Consider the following 16,571-nt stretch of genomic DNA (forward strand, 5'->3'; position numbering starts at 1 on the left):
CTCATTAATATCATGTTGAAATCAATTGTGTGAGAGGAGGGAGATGAGGTTGCACGTCCTGTTAAAACTAACAGCTCAAAAACCACACGGAATCTGGGAATAATGTGTACATCCCTGGTTAGAGGACAATTTGTAGAAAACAGCCTGTTGCATTTTGATTCCAGTGGGTCAGCAACATGGTATGTGTAACACAACTCTTTTTTTGTTAATCACTTTTTGTTAAATCACATAAATAGTAACTCTTCCATTTCAGAGCCTGGATTTTCCCCCTGAGGCTAATATCCATATCATGTTGAAATCAATAGAACAGGGGACAAACGTTTAGGGTTCTACATTGTGACATCATTAAAATATTCCTACTACAATGTTTAAACATTCTACATTGTGACATTAATTCATTGATATCATGAAACAACTCCTTCATGTATGTATTTTCTGATATTTGATCAGAAGTCTTTTATCAGATTATCTCTGGTCACAGCTATAAGATTTCTCTCCTGTGTGTGTTCTCTTGTCAGACCGCTAGATGAAACAAAACTCTTCCCACATTGACCACAGATATAAGGTTTCTCTCCTGTGTGTATTCTCTGGTGTGAAGTCAGAGAGCCAGATGTAGTAAAACTCTTCCCACATTGATTACAGCTATAAGATTTCTCTCCTGTGTGTGTTCGTAGGTGTATAGTCAGATACCAAGATGTAGTAAAACTCTTCCCACATTGATCACAGCTATAAGGTTTCTCTCCTGTGTGTGTTCTCTGGTGTAGTGTCAGAGTTCTAGATGCAGCAAAATTCTTCCCACATTGACCACAGCTATAAGATTTTTCTCCTGTGTGTATTCTCTGGTGCACTATCAGCGCTCCAGATCGACCAAAACTCTTCCCACATTGATCACAGCTATAAGATTTCTCTCCTGTGTGTATTCTCTGGTGTTGAGTCAGAGTGCTAGATGCAGTAAACCTCTTCCCACATTGACCACAGCTATAAGGTTTCTCTCCTGTGTGTGTTCTCTGGTGTAGAGTCAGAGCTTTAGATGTAGCAAAACCTGTTCCACATTGACCACAGCTATAAGGTTTCTCTCCTGTGTGTGTTCTCTGGTGTGATACCAGATGGCAAGATCGACCAAAACTCTTCCCACATTGACCACAGCTATAAGGTTTCTCTCCTGTGTGTATTCTCTGGTGTAGAGTCAGAGCGCTAGATGTAGCAAAACCTGTTCCACATTGACCACAGCTATAAGGTTTCTGTCCTGTGTGTATTCTCTTGTGTTGAGTCAGATGGCTAGATCGACCAAAACTCTTCCCACATTCACCACAGCAATAAGGTTTCTCTCCTGTGTGTGTTCTCTGATGAATTTTAATGCCTGATGAGGTGAATCTCTTCCCACAGTCAGAGCAGCAGTGAGTTCTCTTCCCTGTGGATGTCTGCAGGTGTTTATTGAGGTGTTCTAATGTGGAGAGACTCTTCTCTGCCTCTTCAGCATCATGAGGTTGTTGAGGCTCCCCAGAGGATCCACGATAGTCCCATATCTCTCCTGTGTGAACAACAAAGTCAGACAGATGATATAAAGGCCCACAACAGCGGTAATCCACTGTAAAAGGTGATGCCAACAGTGGAGCCATGATGTACAACAACTGACGTCTGTAATGAATGTTACAATTATTTAATTTCTTAAAATGAGCAAGAATAGTCATTTTTAGTCTTGTTTTCACATTAGTAGTAAAACTGATGATTGTAGGCTAGAAATCAATTATTAAAGTTGTTGAAATCCTAAGCAGTGTGCCAGACGACTTTTGGTCTCCAATACAGGCCCCTTTCTGTGTTTGCTAAAATTGCGGCACGAGGGCAAAGCACACACAATTTGGTTGCAGAAACTCCTCCCTTCTAATGAGGAAACAGCAAGTTATGGATGTAGAATATCTGGTAATGAGGAAACCACTAGTTATGGATGTAGTATATCTGGTAATTAGGAAGCCACTAGTTATGGATGTAGTATATTTGGTAATGAGGAAACCACTAGTTATGGATGTAGTATATCTGGTAATGAGGAAACCACTAGTTATGGATGTAGTATATCTGGTAATGAGGAAACCACTAGTTATGGATGTAGTATATCTGGTAATGAGGAAACCACTAGTTATGGATGTAGTATATCTGGTAATGAGGAAACCACTAGTTATGGATGTAGTATATCTGGTAATGATGAAACCACTAGTTATGGATGTAGTATATCTGGTAATGAGGAAACCACTAGTTATGGATGTAGTATATTTGGTAATGAGGAAACTACTAGTTATGGATGTAGTATATTTGGTAACGAGGAAACTACTAGTTATGGATGTAGTATATTTGGTAACGAGGAAACCACTAGTTATGCATGTAGTATATCTGGTAATGAGGAAACCACTAGTTATGGATGTAGTATATCTGGTAATGAGGAAACCGCTAGTTATGGATGTAGTATATTTGGTCATGAGGAAACCACTAGTTATGGACGTAGTATATCTGGTAATGAGGAAACCCCTAGTTATGGATGTAGTATATCTGCCAGGAGAAAAAAATGGTGAGCAAAGATTTTAGTTTTTCACGATGTATTCTGAATATTACAGCACAAGATTAGGAGTGCTACTCAAGGAAACTCACATTAAGCTCTGTGTCTATTCACTAATTCACCACCATGGGGGAAATCTCAGGGGAGTTCTCATAGGCTGACTGCAAAAATAGCCTCCATTTCTAGGTTGATTATGAGTGCATTTCACACTACTATTAGATTATAACTGTAAGGATCGTTTGAATCTCCAACTTAACTTTGTGATATAAACCAACTGATTTATACTTAAACACTTCAACCAGTAAAATGCTCTTTGGCAAGTTTAGCTTTGCCATCAGCCTGACAATGAGGGTTTGTACACTAAGTGTTTAACTTCTTACGGATCAGTGTTCTGCTAGCGTTCCACTTAGACAACATCCGGTAAATTGCAGAGCGTGAAATTCAAAATACAAAAATCGTAATATTAAACATTCATGAAAATACAAGTGTCATACATGATTCTTTAGTTTAGAATCTTGGTAATCGAACCGCATTGTCCGATTTACAATAGGCTTTACGGTGAAAGCATAGCATTTTATTATCTGAGGACAAAGCTAACCTACAAAGCATTACATGGGCTTCCTCCTACCTATCTTTCCGATTTGGTCCTGCCGTACATACCTACACGTACGCTACGGTCACAAGACGCAGGCATCCTAATTGTCCCTAGAATTTCTAAGCAAACAGCTGGAGGCAGGGCTTTCTCCTATAGAGCTCCATTTTTATGGAATGGTCTGCCTACCCATGTGAGAGACGCAGACTCAGTCTCAACCTTTAAGTCTTTACTGAAGACTTATCTCTTCAGTAGGTCCTATGATTAAGTATAGTCTGGCCCAGGAGTGTGAAGGTGAACGGAAAGGCTGGAGCAACGAACCGCCCTTGCTGTCTCTGCCTTGCCGGTTCCCCTCTTTCCACTGGGATTCTCTGCCTCTAACCCTATTACAGGGGCTGAGTCACTGACTTACTGGTGTTCTTCCATGCCGTCCATGGGAGGGGTGCGTCACTTGAGTGGGTTGAGTCACTGACGTGGTCTTCCTGTCTGGGTTGGCGCCCCCCCCTTGGGTTGTGCCATGGCGGAGATCTTTGTGGGCTTTACTCGGCCTTGTCTTCGGACGGTAAGTTGGTGGTTGTAGACATCCCTCTAGTGGTGTGGGGGCTGTGCTTTGGCAAAGTGGGTGGGGTTATATCCTGCCTGTTTGGCCCTGTCTGGGGGTATCATCGGATGGGGCCACAGTGTCTTCTGATCCCTCCTGTCTCAGCCTCCAGTATTTATGCTGCAGTAGTTTATGTGTCGGGGGGCTAGGGTCAGTCTGTTACATCTGGAGTATTCTCTTGTCTTATCTGGTGTCCTGTGTGAATTTAAATATGCTCTCTCTAATTCTCTCTTTCTCTCGGAGGACCTGTGCCCTAGGACCATGCCTCAGGACTACCTGGCATGATGACTCCTTGCTGTCCCCAGTCCACCTGGCCATGCTGCTGCTCCAGTTTCAACTGTTCTGCCTGCGGCTACGGAACCCTGACCTGTTCACCGGACGTGCTTGTTGCACCCTCGACAACTACTATGATTATTATTATTTGACCATGCTGGTCATTTATGAACATTTTAACATCTTGACCATGTTCTGTTATAATATCCACCCGGCACAGCCAGAAGAGGACTGGCCACCCCTCATAGCCTGGTTCCTCTCTAGGTTTCTTCCTAGGTTTTTGGCCTTTCTAGGGAGTTTTTCCTAGCCACCGTGCTTCTTTCACATGCATTGCTTGCTGTTTGGGGTTTTAGGCTGGGTTTCTGTACAGCACTTTAAGATTTCAGCTGATGTACGAAGGGCTATATAAATACATTTGATTTGATTTGATAGCGCCCCGCATACTTGCTGCATAGAAATATTTCTCAAACCAGCACAGCCGTCACAAAAATCAAAAATAGCGATAAAATAAATCACTTACCTTTGAAGATCTTCCTCTGTTTGCAATCCCAAGGGTCCCAGCTACACAATAAATGGTTGTTTTGTTTGATAAAGTCCCTCTTTATATCCCAAAAACTCAGTTTGGTTGGCCCGTTTTGTTCAGTAATCCACCCGTTCAACATGCAGACAAAATAATCCAAAAAGTTACCAATAAACTTCATCCAAACAAGTCAAACAACGTTTCTAATCAATCCTCAGGTACCCTAATATGTAAATAAACAATAAAACTGTAAATCAAGCAAAGTGTTTTCTATCAAATACAACCAATTATATGCATATCCTAGCTTCTGGGTCTGAGTAACAGGCAGTTTCCTTTGGGCATGCCAGACTCTCCGAACTTCCGAACACTGCCCCCTAGCCCGAAGAAGTTAACAAATTGGCCCATAACTTCAACAAACAATAACATAGACATACTGCAGGACCCATAACTTCACCTAACAACATAGACCTAGGACTATAAATAATTTCATACTTCAGGTGAAACATGGAAACTAAAATGTCTTTCATGACATTTCATAACCTGATCACCAGATAATTTTGTGAATAATCCCACTAGGCTATTCTGTAATGTGTTGTCATTCTAAATGTCCTGAATAAAGGAAAATAGCTCTGTGTGTTGTACAGTAGCCTATCCATCAAGGAACAGTTCTCTACACATTATGAGCTAAGTATCTCTGTGTGCAAACAGACTAACGAGACGCTACTGTAAATCAGGCAGACAATAACACATTATAAACATCAATTTCTTAGGGATGTTGGATCCAACGTGGAGCACGGCATAACTGTCTTTACCAGAGTAATGAATGAAGAAGCACTTTGGTTGTTGTTGCATGTCGTGATGTTTGTCATGTGACTGTCATTCAGAAAATGATTTCCTGGATCAGCTGATGATAGTTGAACATGTGACTAACTAAACAGCTACAGTATTAAGAATTATGTGTAATTATTGAAGAACTGCGTTAATGACAGTATCCATTTGGGTGTTGTCAATAAAGTAAAGATGACTCTTGGTTAGAACCATTGGATTTAGCAAACTCTGAAATGATTTAGGATTTCTGTGCCCATGAAAACTGTTTTCCCAGCGTACCATAAGGAGACACTAAATGTTACGTAATTAGAGAGCATTTCAGAGATCTGAATACAAAAAAACTGTCCGACAGCAAGATCCAGTATTTAAGTTAAAGTTCATCATTTGACAAGCGTAACGTTATGACTATAACTACTGTTCCCTGAAGGAGGGAAACTAGGTACAACATACTATTAAATCCACACGTTATGACTATAACTACTGTTCCCTGAAGGAGGGAAACTAGGTACAACATACTATTAAATCCACATGTTATGACTATAACTACTGTTCCCTGAAGGAGGGAAACTAGGTACAACATACTATTAAATCCACGCCTCGCTGGAAGCCCCGCCTTCTACAGGTGATGAGCGCGAGGCTCGGATTTCTTCCTTAAATTTAATACCGCTCTTCACCGACCCAGGAAGGGGTGGGGCCAAACAGGTGTTGTACCTCGTTTCCCTCCTTCAGGGAACAGTAATTATAGTCAAAGTTACATTTGGGGATGTCTGATAGTATTTCTGATTGTCTTAACCTCTATGGGCTAGGTGGAACGCTAGCGTGCCACCCGTGGTGCACTCCATCAACAGCAGGTGCATTTCAAGAGCGGCAAATTTGATTCCAAATAAATGTCAAAATTCAAATTTTTCAAAAATACAACTATTTTACACCATTTGAAAGATAAACATCTCCTTAATCTAACCACGTTTTACGATTTCAAAAAGGTTTTACGGCGAAAGCATAAATTTAGAGTATGTTAGGACAGTACATTTACAAGAGTTGTGTGTAATGTTTTGTCAAGTCAAAGACAGGGTCACCAAAACCATAAAACCAGCTAAAATGATGCACTAACCTTTTACAATCTCCATCAGATGACACTCCTAGGACATTATGTTAGACAATGCATGCATTTTTAGTTCTATCAAGTTCATATTTATATCCAAAAACAGCGTTTTACTATGGCATTGATGTTGAGGAAATCGTTTCCCTCCAATAACCGGCAGTCAAGTCAGCGTCACAAATTAAATAATTAAAATTAGAAAACATTGGTAAAATATTATATTGTCATTTAAAGAATTATAGATTTACATCTCTTGAACGCAATCAACTTGCCAGATTTAAAAATAACCTTACTGGGAAATCACACTTTGCAATAATCTGAGCACTGCGCCCAGAAAAATACGCGTTGCGATACAGACTAGACGTCATGTTGGGGAGATCTAAAATCGAAAATACTATGTAAATAATCCATTACCTTTGATTCTCTTCATCAGATGTCACTTCCAGGTATCACAGGTCCATAACGAATGTAGTTTTGTTCAAAAAAGCTCATCATTTATGTCCAAAAATCTCCGTCTTGTTAGCACATGATCTAAGCCAGCCGGACTTCTCGTCATGAACGAGGGGAAAAAATATATTTACGTTCGTTCAAACATGTCAAACGTTGTATAGCATAAATCATTAGGGCCTTTTTTAACCAGAACATGAATAATATTCAAGGTGGACGAATGCATACTCTTTTATAACGTATTGGAACGAGGGTACCCAACATGAACTCGCGCGCCAGGTGTCTAATGGGACATCATCGTTCCATGGCTCTTGTTCGGTCAGATCTCCCTCCAGAAGACTCAAAACACATTGTAAAGGCTGGTGACATCTAGTGGAAGCAATAGGAAGTGCCAAAATATTCCTCAGCCCCTGTGTTTTTCAATGGGATAGGTTTAAAGTCAATACAACACATCAGGTATCCACTTCCTGTCAGAAAATGTCTCAGGGTTTTGCCTGCCAAATGAGTTCTGTTATACTCACAGACACCATTCAAACAGTTTTAGAAACTTTAGAGTGTTTTCTATCCATATATAATAAGTATATGCATATTCTAGTTACTGGGTAGGATTAGTAACCAGATTAAATCGGGTACATTTTTTTAACCAGACGTGCAAATGCTGCCCCCTAGCCCTAACAGGTTAACACACCACCACTAATGAGTTGGCGTGTTTAAATTTTTGGGCTTTATGTAGGTCATTTTAAACTTAGCAATGGAAATAAAAATGTATATTTATAATTTTCATTTAAATAGAATGTAGATTAACCACAGAGAATGATGTTGAGATAAAGACAATTATAATTATTAATACTATTATAAATTAAATGAAACTGTTCCAGTAAAATGTGAATATGAAAATCATAACTAGCACCAGATCAGTAGAAATGATCAGAAATTGGCACCAAATGGAAAAGGTTGCTGACTGCTGGTGTAGCCTAATACCAGAAACTATAGGAGCATAACGACTGCTGGTGTAGTCTATTACCAGAAACTATAGGAGCATAACGACTGCTGGTGTAGTCTATTACCAGAAACTATAGGAGCATAACGACTGCTGGTGTAGTCTATTACCAGAAACTATAGGAGCATAACGACTGCTGGTGTAGCCTATTACCAGAAACTATAGGAGCATAACGACTGCTGGTGTAGCCTATTACCAGAAACTATAGGAGCATAACGACTGCTGGTGTAGTCTATTACCAGAAACTATAGGAGCATAACGACTGTAGTCTATTACCAGAAACTATAGGAGCATAACGACTGCTGGTGTAGTCTATTACCAGAAACTATAGGAGCATAACGACTGCTGGTGTAGCCTATTACCAGAAACTATAGGAGCATAACGACTGCTGGTGTAGCCTATTACCAGAAACTATAGGAGCATAACGACTGCTGGTGTAGCCTATTACCAGAAACTATAGGAGCATAACGACTGCTGGTGTAGTCTATTACCAGAAACTATAGGAGCATAACGACTGCTGGTGTAGTCTATTACCAGAAACTATAGGAGCATAACGACTGCTGGTGTAGTCTATTACCAGAAACTATAGGAGCATAACGACTGCTGGTGTAGCCTATTACCAGAAACTATAGGAGCATAACGACTGCTGGTGTAGCCTATTACCAGAAACTATAGGAGCATAACGACTGCTGGTGTAGTCTATTACCAGAAACTATAGGAGCATAACGACTGTAGTCTATTACCAGAAACTATAGGAGCATAACGACTGCTGGTGTAGCCTATTACCAGAAACTATAGGAGCATAACGACTGCTGGTGTAGCCTATTACCAGAAACTATAGGAGCATAACGACTGCTGGTGTAGCCTATTACCAGAAACTATAGGAGCATAACGACTGCTGGTGTAGTCTATTACCAGAAACTATAGGAGCATAACGACTGCTGGTGTAGCCTATTACCAGAAACTATAGGAGCATAACGACTGCTGGTGTAGTCTATTACCAGAAACTATAGGAGCATAACGACTGCTGGTGTAGTCTATTACCAGAAACTATAGGAGCATAATGACTGCTGGTGTAGCCTATTACCAGAAACTATAGGAGCATAACGACTGCTGGTGTAGTCTATTACCAGAAACTATAGGAGCATAACGACTGCTGGTGTATCCTATTACCAGAAACTATAGGAGCATAACGACTGCTGGTGTAGTCTATTACCAGAAACTATAGGAGCATAACGACTGCTGGTGTAGTCTATTACCAGAAACTATAGGAGCATAACGACTGTAGTCTATTACCAGAAACTATAGGAGCATAACGACTGCTGGTGTAGTCTATTACCAGAAACTATAGGAGCATAACGACTGCTGGTGTAGTCTATTACCAGAAACTATAGGAGCATAACGACTGCTGGTGTAGCCTATTACCAGAAACTATAGGAGCATAACGACTGCTGGTGTAGTCTATTACCAGAAACTATAGGAGCATAACGACTGCTGGTGTAGCCTATTACCAGAAACTATAGGAGCATAACGACTGCTGGTGTAGCCTATTACCAGAAACTATAGGAGCATAACGACTGCTGGTGTAGTCTATTACCAGAAACTATAGGAGCATAACGATTGCTGGTGTAGCCTATTACCAGAAACTATAGGAGCATAACGACTGCTGGTGTAGTCTATTACCAGAAACTATAGGAGCATAACGACTGCTGGTGTAGTCTATTACCAGAAACTATAGGAGCATAACGACTGCTGGTGTAGCCTATTACCAGAAACTATAGGAGCATAACGACTGCTGGTGTAGTCTATTACCAGAAACTATAGGAGCATAACGACTGCTGGTGTAGTCTATTACCAGAAACTATAGGAGCATAACGACTGCTGGTGTAGTCTATTACCAGAAACTATAGGAGCATAACGACTGCTGGTGTAGCCTATTACCAGAAACTATAGGAGCATAACGACTGTAGTCTATTACCAGAAACTATAGGAGCATAACGACTGCAGGTGTAGTCTATTACCAGAAACTATAGGAGCATAACGACTGCTGGTGTAGTCTATTACCAGAAACTATAGGAGCATAACGACTGCTGGTGTAGTCTATTACCAGAAACTATAGGAGCATAACGACTGTAGTCTATTACCAGAAACTATAGGAGCATAACGACTGCTGGTGTAGTCTATTACCAGAAACTATAGGAGCATAACGACTGCTGGTGTAGCCTATTACCAGAAACTATAGGAGCATAACGACTGCTGGTGTAGCCTATTACCAGAAACTATAGGAGCATAACGACTGCTGGTGTAGCCTATTACCAGAAACTATAGGAGCATAACGACTGCTGGTGTAGCCTATTACCAGAAACTATAGGAGCATAATGACTGCTGGTGTAGTCTATTACCAGAAACTATAGGAGCATAACGACTGCTGGTGTAGCCTATTACCAGAAACTATAGGAGCATAACGACTGCTGGTGTAGTCTATTACCAGAAACTATAGGAGCATAACGACTGCTGGTGTAGCCTATTACCAGAAACTATAGGAGCATAACGACTGCTGGTGTAGCCTATTACCAGAAACTATAGGAGCATAACGACTGCTGGTGTAGTCTATTACCAGAAACTATTGGAGCACAACGACTGCTGGTGTAGCCTATTACCAGAAACTATAGGAGCATAACGACTGCTGGTGTAGTCTATTACCAGAAACTATTGGAGCATAACGACTGCTGGTGTAGCCTATTACCAGAAACTATAGGAGCATAACGACTGCTGGTGTAGCCTATTACCAGAAACTATAGGAGCATAACGACTGCTGGTGTAGCCTATTACCAGAAACTATAGGAGCATAACGACTGCTGGTGTAGCCTATTACCAGAAACTATAGGAGCATAATGACTGCTGGTGTAGTCTATTACCAGAAACTATAGGAGCATAACGACTGCTGGTGTAGCCTATTACCAGAAACTATAGGAGCATAACGACTGCTGGTGTAGTCTATTACCAGAAACTATAGGAGCATAACGACTGCTGGTGTAGCCTATTACCAGAAACTATAGGAGCATAACGACTGCTGGTGTAGCCTATTACCAGAAACTATAGGAGCATAACGACTGCTGGTGTAGTCTATTACCAGAAACTATTGGAGCACAACGACTGCTGGTGTAGCCTATTACCAGAAACTATAGGAGCATAACGACTGCTGGTGTAGTCTATTACCAGAAACTATTGGAGCATAACGACTGCTGGTGTAGCCTATTACCAGAAACTATAGGAGCATAACGACTGTAGTCTATTACCAGAAACTATAGGAGCATAACGACTGCTGGTGTAGCCTATTACCAGAAACTATAGGAGCATAACGACTGCTGGTGTAGTCTATTACCAGAAACTATAGGAGCATAACGACTGCTGGTGTAGCCTATTACCAGAAACTATAGGAGCATAACGACTGCTGGTGTAGCCTATTACCAGAAACTATAGGAGCATAACGACTGCTGGTGTAGTCTATTACCAGAAACTATTGGAGCACAACGACTGCTGGTGTAGCCTATTACCAGAAACTATAGGAGCATAACGACTGCTGGTGTAGTCTATTACCAGAAACTATTGGAGCATAACGACTGCTGGTGTAGCCTATTACCAGAAACTATAGGAGCATAACGACTGTAGTCTATTACCAGAAACTATAGGAGCATAACGACTGCAGGTGTAGTCTATTACCAGAAACTATAGGAGCATAACGACTGCTGGTGTAGACTATTACCAGAAACTATAGGAGCATAACGACTGCTGGTGTAGTCTATTACCAGAAACTATAGGAGCATAACGACTGCTGGTGTAGTCTATTACCAGAAACTATAGGAGCATAACAACTGCTGGTGTAGCCTATTACCAGAAACTATAGGAGCATAACGACTGTAGTCTATTACCAGAAACTATAGGAGCATAACGACTGCAGGTGTAGTCTATTACCAGAAACTATAGGAGCATAATGACTGCTGGTGTAGTCTATTACCAGAAACTATAGGAGCATAACGACTGCTGGTGTAGTCTATTACCAGAAACTATAGGAGCATAACGACTGTAGTCTATTACCAGAAACTATAGGAGCATAACGACTGCTGGTGTAGCCTATTACCAGAAACTATAGGAGCATAACGACTGCTGGTGTAGCCTATTACCAGAAACTATAGGAGCATAACAACTGCTGGTGTAGACTATTACCAGAAACTATAGGAGCATAACGACTGCTGGTGTAGACTATTACCAGAAACTATAGGAGCATAACGACTGCTGGTGTAGACTATTACCAGAAACTATAGGAGCATAACGACTGCTGGTGTAGCCTAATACCAGAAACTATAGGAGCATAACGACTGCTGGTGTAGCCTATTACCAGAAACTATAGGAGCATAACGACTGCTGGTGTAGCCTATTACCAGAAACTATAGGAGCATAACGACTGCTGGTGTAGCCTATTACCAGAAACTATAGGAGCATAACGACTGCTGGTGTAGTCTATTACCAGAAACTATAGGAGCATAACGACTGCTGGTGTAGTCTATTACCAGAAACTATAGGAGCATAACGACTGCTGGTGTAGCCTATTACCAGAAACTATAGGAGCATAACGACTGCTGGTGTAGCCTATTACCAGAAACTATAGGAGCATAACGACTGCTGGTGTAGTCTATTACCAGAAACTATAGGAGCATAACGACTGCTGGTGTAGTCTATTACCAGAAACTATAGGAGCATAACGACTGCTGGTGTAGCCTATTACCAGAAACTATAGGAGCTTTGTGGGCTATACTCGGCCTTGTCTTCGGACGGTAAAGTTGGTGGTTGTAGACATCCCTCTAGTGGTGTGGGGGCTGTGCTTTGGCAAAGTGGGTGGGGTTATATCCTGCCTGTTTGGCCCTGTCCGGGGGTATCATCGGATGGGGCCACAGTGTCTTCTGATCCCTCCTGTCTCAGCCTCCAGTACTTATGCTGCAGTAGTTTATGTGTCGGGGGGCTAGGGTCAGTCTGTTACATCTGGAGTATTCTCTTGTCTTATCCGGTGTCCTGTGTGAATGTAAATATGCTCTCTCTAATTCTCTCTTTCTCTCTTTCTTTCTTTCTCTCGGAGGACCTGAGCCCTAGGACCATGCCTCAGGACTACCTGGCATGATGACTCCTTGCTGTCCCCAGTCCACCTGGCCTTGCTGCTGCTCCAGTTTCAACTGTTCTGCCTGCGGCTATGGAACCCTGACCTGTTCACCGGACGTGCTTGTTGCACCCTCGGCAACTACTATGATTATTATTATTTGACCATGCTGGTCATTTATGAACATTTTAACATCTTGACCATGTTCTGTTATAATATCCACCCGGCACAGCCAGAAGAGGACTGGCCACCCCTCATAGCCTGGTTCCTCTCTAGGTTTCTTCCTAGGTTTTTGGCCTTTCTAGGGAGTTTTTCCTAGGGAGTTTTTCCTAGCCACCGTGCTTCTTTCACATGCATTGCTTGCTGTTTGGGGTTTTAGGCTGGGTTTCTGTACAGCACTTTGAGATTTCAGCTGATGTACAAAGGGCTATATAAATAAATCTGATTTGATGATAACGACTGCTGGTGTAGCCTATTACCAGAAACTATAGGAGCATAACGACTGCTGGTGTAGCCTATTACCAGAAACTATAGGAGCATAACGACTGCTGGTGTAGACTATTACCAGAAACTATAGGAGCATAACGACTGCTGGTGTAGACTATTACCAGAAACTATAGCTTAACGACTGCTGGTGTAGCCTATTACCAGAAACTATAGGAGCATAACGACTGCTGGTGTAGCCTATTACCAGAAACTATAGGAGCATAACGACTGCTGGTGTAGACTATTACCAGAAACTATAGCTTAACGACTGCTGGTGTAGCCTATTACCAGAAACTATAGGAGCATAACGACTGCTGGTGTAGCCTATTACCAGAAACTATAGGAGCATAACGACTGCTGGTGTAGCCTATTACCAGAAACTATAGGAGCATAACGACTGCTGGTGTAGTCTATTACCAGAAACTATAGGAGCATAACGACTGCTGGTGTAGTCTATTACTAGAAACTTTAGGAGCAGAACATCAGAATGTACGAAGGCCAGCAGCAGCGGGAGGAGTAGGCTAAGGAAGAGGTTTTTCTGATGGTTAGGCTATCTTGTTTCAGAGGGGTGTCATCAATAGCCCATAATGACAAAGTGAAAACAGGTAAAAAACAGAAATACCTTATTTACTGAAGTATTCAGACCCTTTGCTATGAGACTCGAAATTGCTTTCAGGTGCATCTTGTTTCCATTAATCATCCTTGAGATGTATCTACAACTTGTTCGGAGTCCACCTGTGGGAAATTCAATTGATTGGATATGATTTGGAAGGCACACACCTGTCTATATAACGTCCCAGAGTTGACAGTGCATGTCAGAGCAAAAACCAAGCCATGAGGTCGAAGGAACTGTCCGTAGAGCTCCAGGACAAGCTTGTGTCGAGGCACAGATCTGGGGAACGGTACCAAAAACAAATTCTGCAGCATTGAAGGTCCCCAAGAACACAGTGACCTCCATCATTCTTAAATGGAATACTCTTCCTAGAGCTGGTCACCAGGCCAAACTGAGCAATTGGGGGAGAAGGGCCTTGGTCAAGGAGGTGACCACAAACCTGATGGTCACTCTGACAGAGCTCCAGAGTTCCTCTGTGGAGATGGGAGAACCTTCCAGAAGGACAACCATCTCTGCAGCACTCCACCAATCAGACCTTTATGGTAGTGGCCAGACAGAAGCCACTCCTCAGTATAAAGCATATGACAGCCCTCTTGGAGTTTGACAAAAGGCACCTTAAGGACTCTAAGACCATGAGAAACAAGATTCTCTGGCTTAATGAAACCAAGATTGAACTCATTGGCCTGAATGCCAAGAGTCAGGTCTGGAGGAAACCTGGCACCATCCCTACGGTGAAGCATGGTGGTGGCAGCATCATGCTGTGGGGATGTTTTTCAGCAGCAGGGACTGGGAGACTAGTCCGGAAAGTATTATGTGAAATTATTTTGATGTGATATTTAAATATTGTGTGAAATTACTCTGAATTGATATGAAAGTACAGCAATTTATGCTTCTAGAAACGTATTGCAATTGAGAATCGATTCACATTTAGATGGATTATTTGACTATTTTACCTGAACAGAGCCAGTCTACCTCTGAAAATAACATACAGTCCTTGGACCTTGAGGAGTAACGGGGGCAGCAATCAGCAGTAGAAACAATAACAAAGCGAACTCCCTGCCCGTTTCGGTAAAAAGCTGAGGGATGGGGCTGGAGAAATGTAACCATCCATGATATCAACATTCTAGTTTTAACCATGTTTTGAGGATATACAGTGTTTGTTTATATTTACTGACAAACATTGGAGTAAAAGAAGCTTATATTTTGGGTTCTGATGGGGTTCGACAGTTGAACTAAGCTCATGAGGCATTTATAAGTGAATTATTCAAGAAACAGATGGGTACATATCATGAATGTATAAGTCCCAAAATGGATGTAACAACTGCTGATTGCCCCTTTAAGAGAACATCTTGGGCTAATCTAATAGGAGATATTGAGGACTACAGTATTTCAGGCATTGTCATTGGATGCATTTGATCAATTGTTAACGTTTTGTTGATGGTCCACTCTTGATGTTCTACACGTTACAGTGAAGCTTCAGCCATTCCTACAGAACAACATTAAAGTGTAGAACCCCTTTACTGCATATTGGTTCAACGACTGCAGAGACGGTACTTACTGGTGTTAAACAGATCTCCAACCTCCTCTTCTTCCTCCAATGTGACAGTCATCTCCCCCTCCTCCCCTTTCACTCCAAAAACGGAATCCTCCTCTTTCTCTGCCGCCTCTTCTTTTACAGTAACATCCTCCTCCTCTTTCACTCTGAACGCGTCTTTCTCTTCTTTCACTGTAACGTCTTTCTCTTCTTCTTTCACGCTAACAGCTTCACCCTCTACTTGTTTTTGTATTGTAACAGCCTCCTCTTCCTCCTCCTCTTTCACTAGAGCTTCTTTCTCCGTCCAGCAGACCTCCGCTTCTTTAGCAGGAGGAGAGTAGCTTCGTGAACTCATGGTCAGTATGTTAGCTAGTTAGCATTAGCGACTAGCTTAGTTCTAAGCTAATTTAGCAAACCAGCTAGCTGACAAACAACGTAAATATATCATTAAATGGGCCAACAAGTACATACGACAGAAGTGTGTTTAATACACAGCGACAAATATACACCAAACCAGTGTAAAGAGCGTGAATGTTGTAGCTATGTTTGCTAGAAAGCTACCGAGGTGTCTGACTAGCTGTTGTTGTTGAAGGAGCGTCCCGTCCACTAGATTATACGTCACACTGGCAGCATCGCCTGAACCTAAAAGACGCACATCGCCATCTGCTGACTGGACTGGGCAACGCAGTTGAGGAACCAAACGTTTATTTTTCATTTATTTCAGAAAAGTTTAATATTATATTAAGTCGTTCAAAGAGAAGCATGTGTTGATTGATTCGTTTTTAATGAGTGAGAATTTAAAACAAACTTTACACCCACTACATATTTGCATTGAACCATACTTCTGACATGGATCATTTTGACCCCAGAGGCATATC

Source organism: Salmo salar, unplaced genomic scaffold (genome assembly GCF_965601325.2).
Source record: "Salmo salar unplaced genomic scaffold, fSalSal1 ptg000177l, whole genome shotgun sequence".
Lineage (NCBI taxonomy): Eukaryota > Metazoa > Chordata > Actinopteri > Salmoniformes > Salmonidae > Salmo > Salmo salar.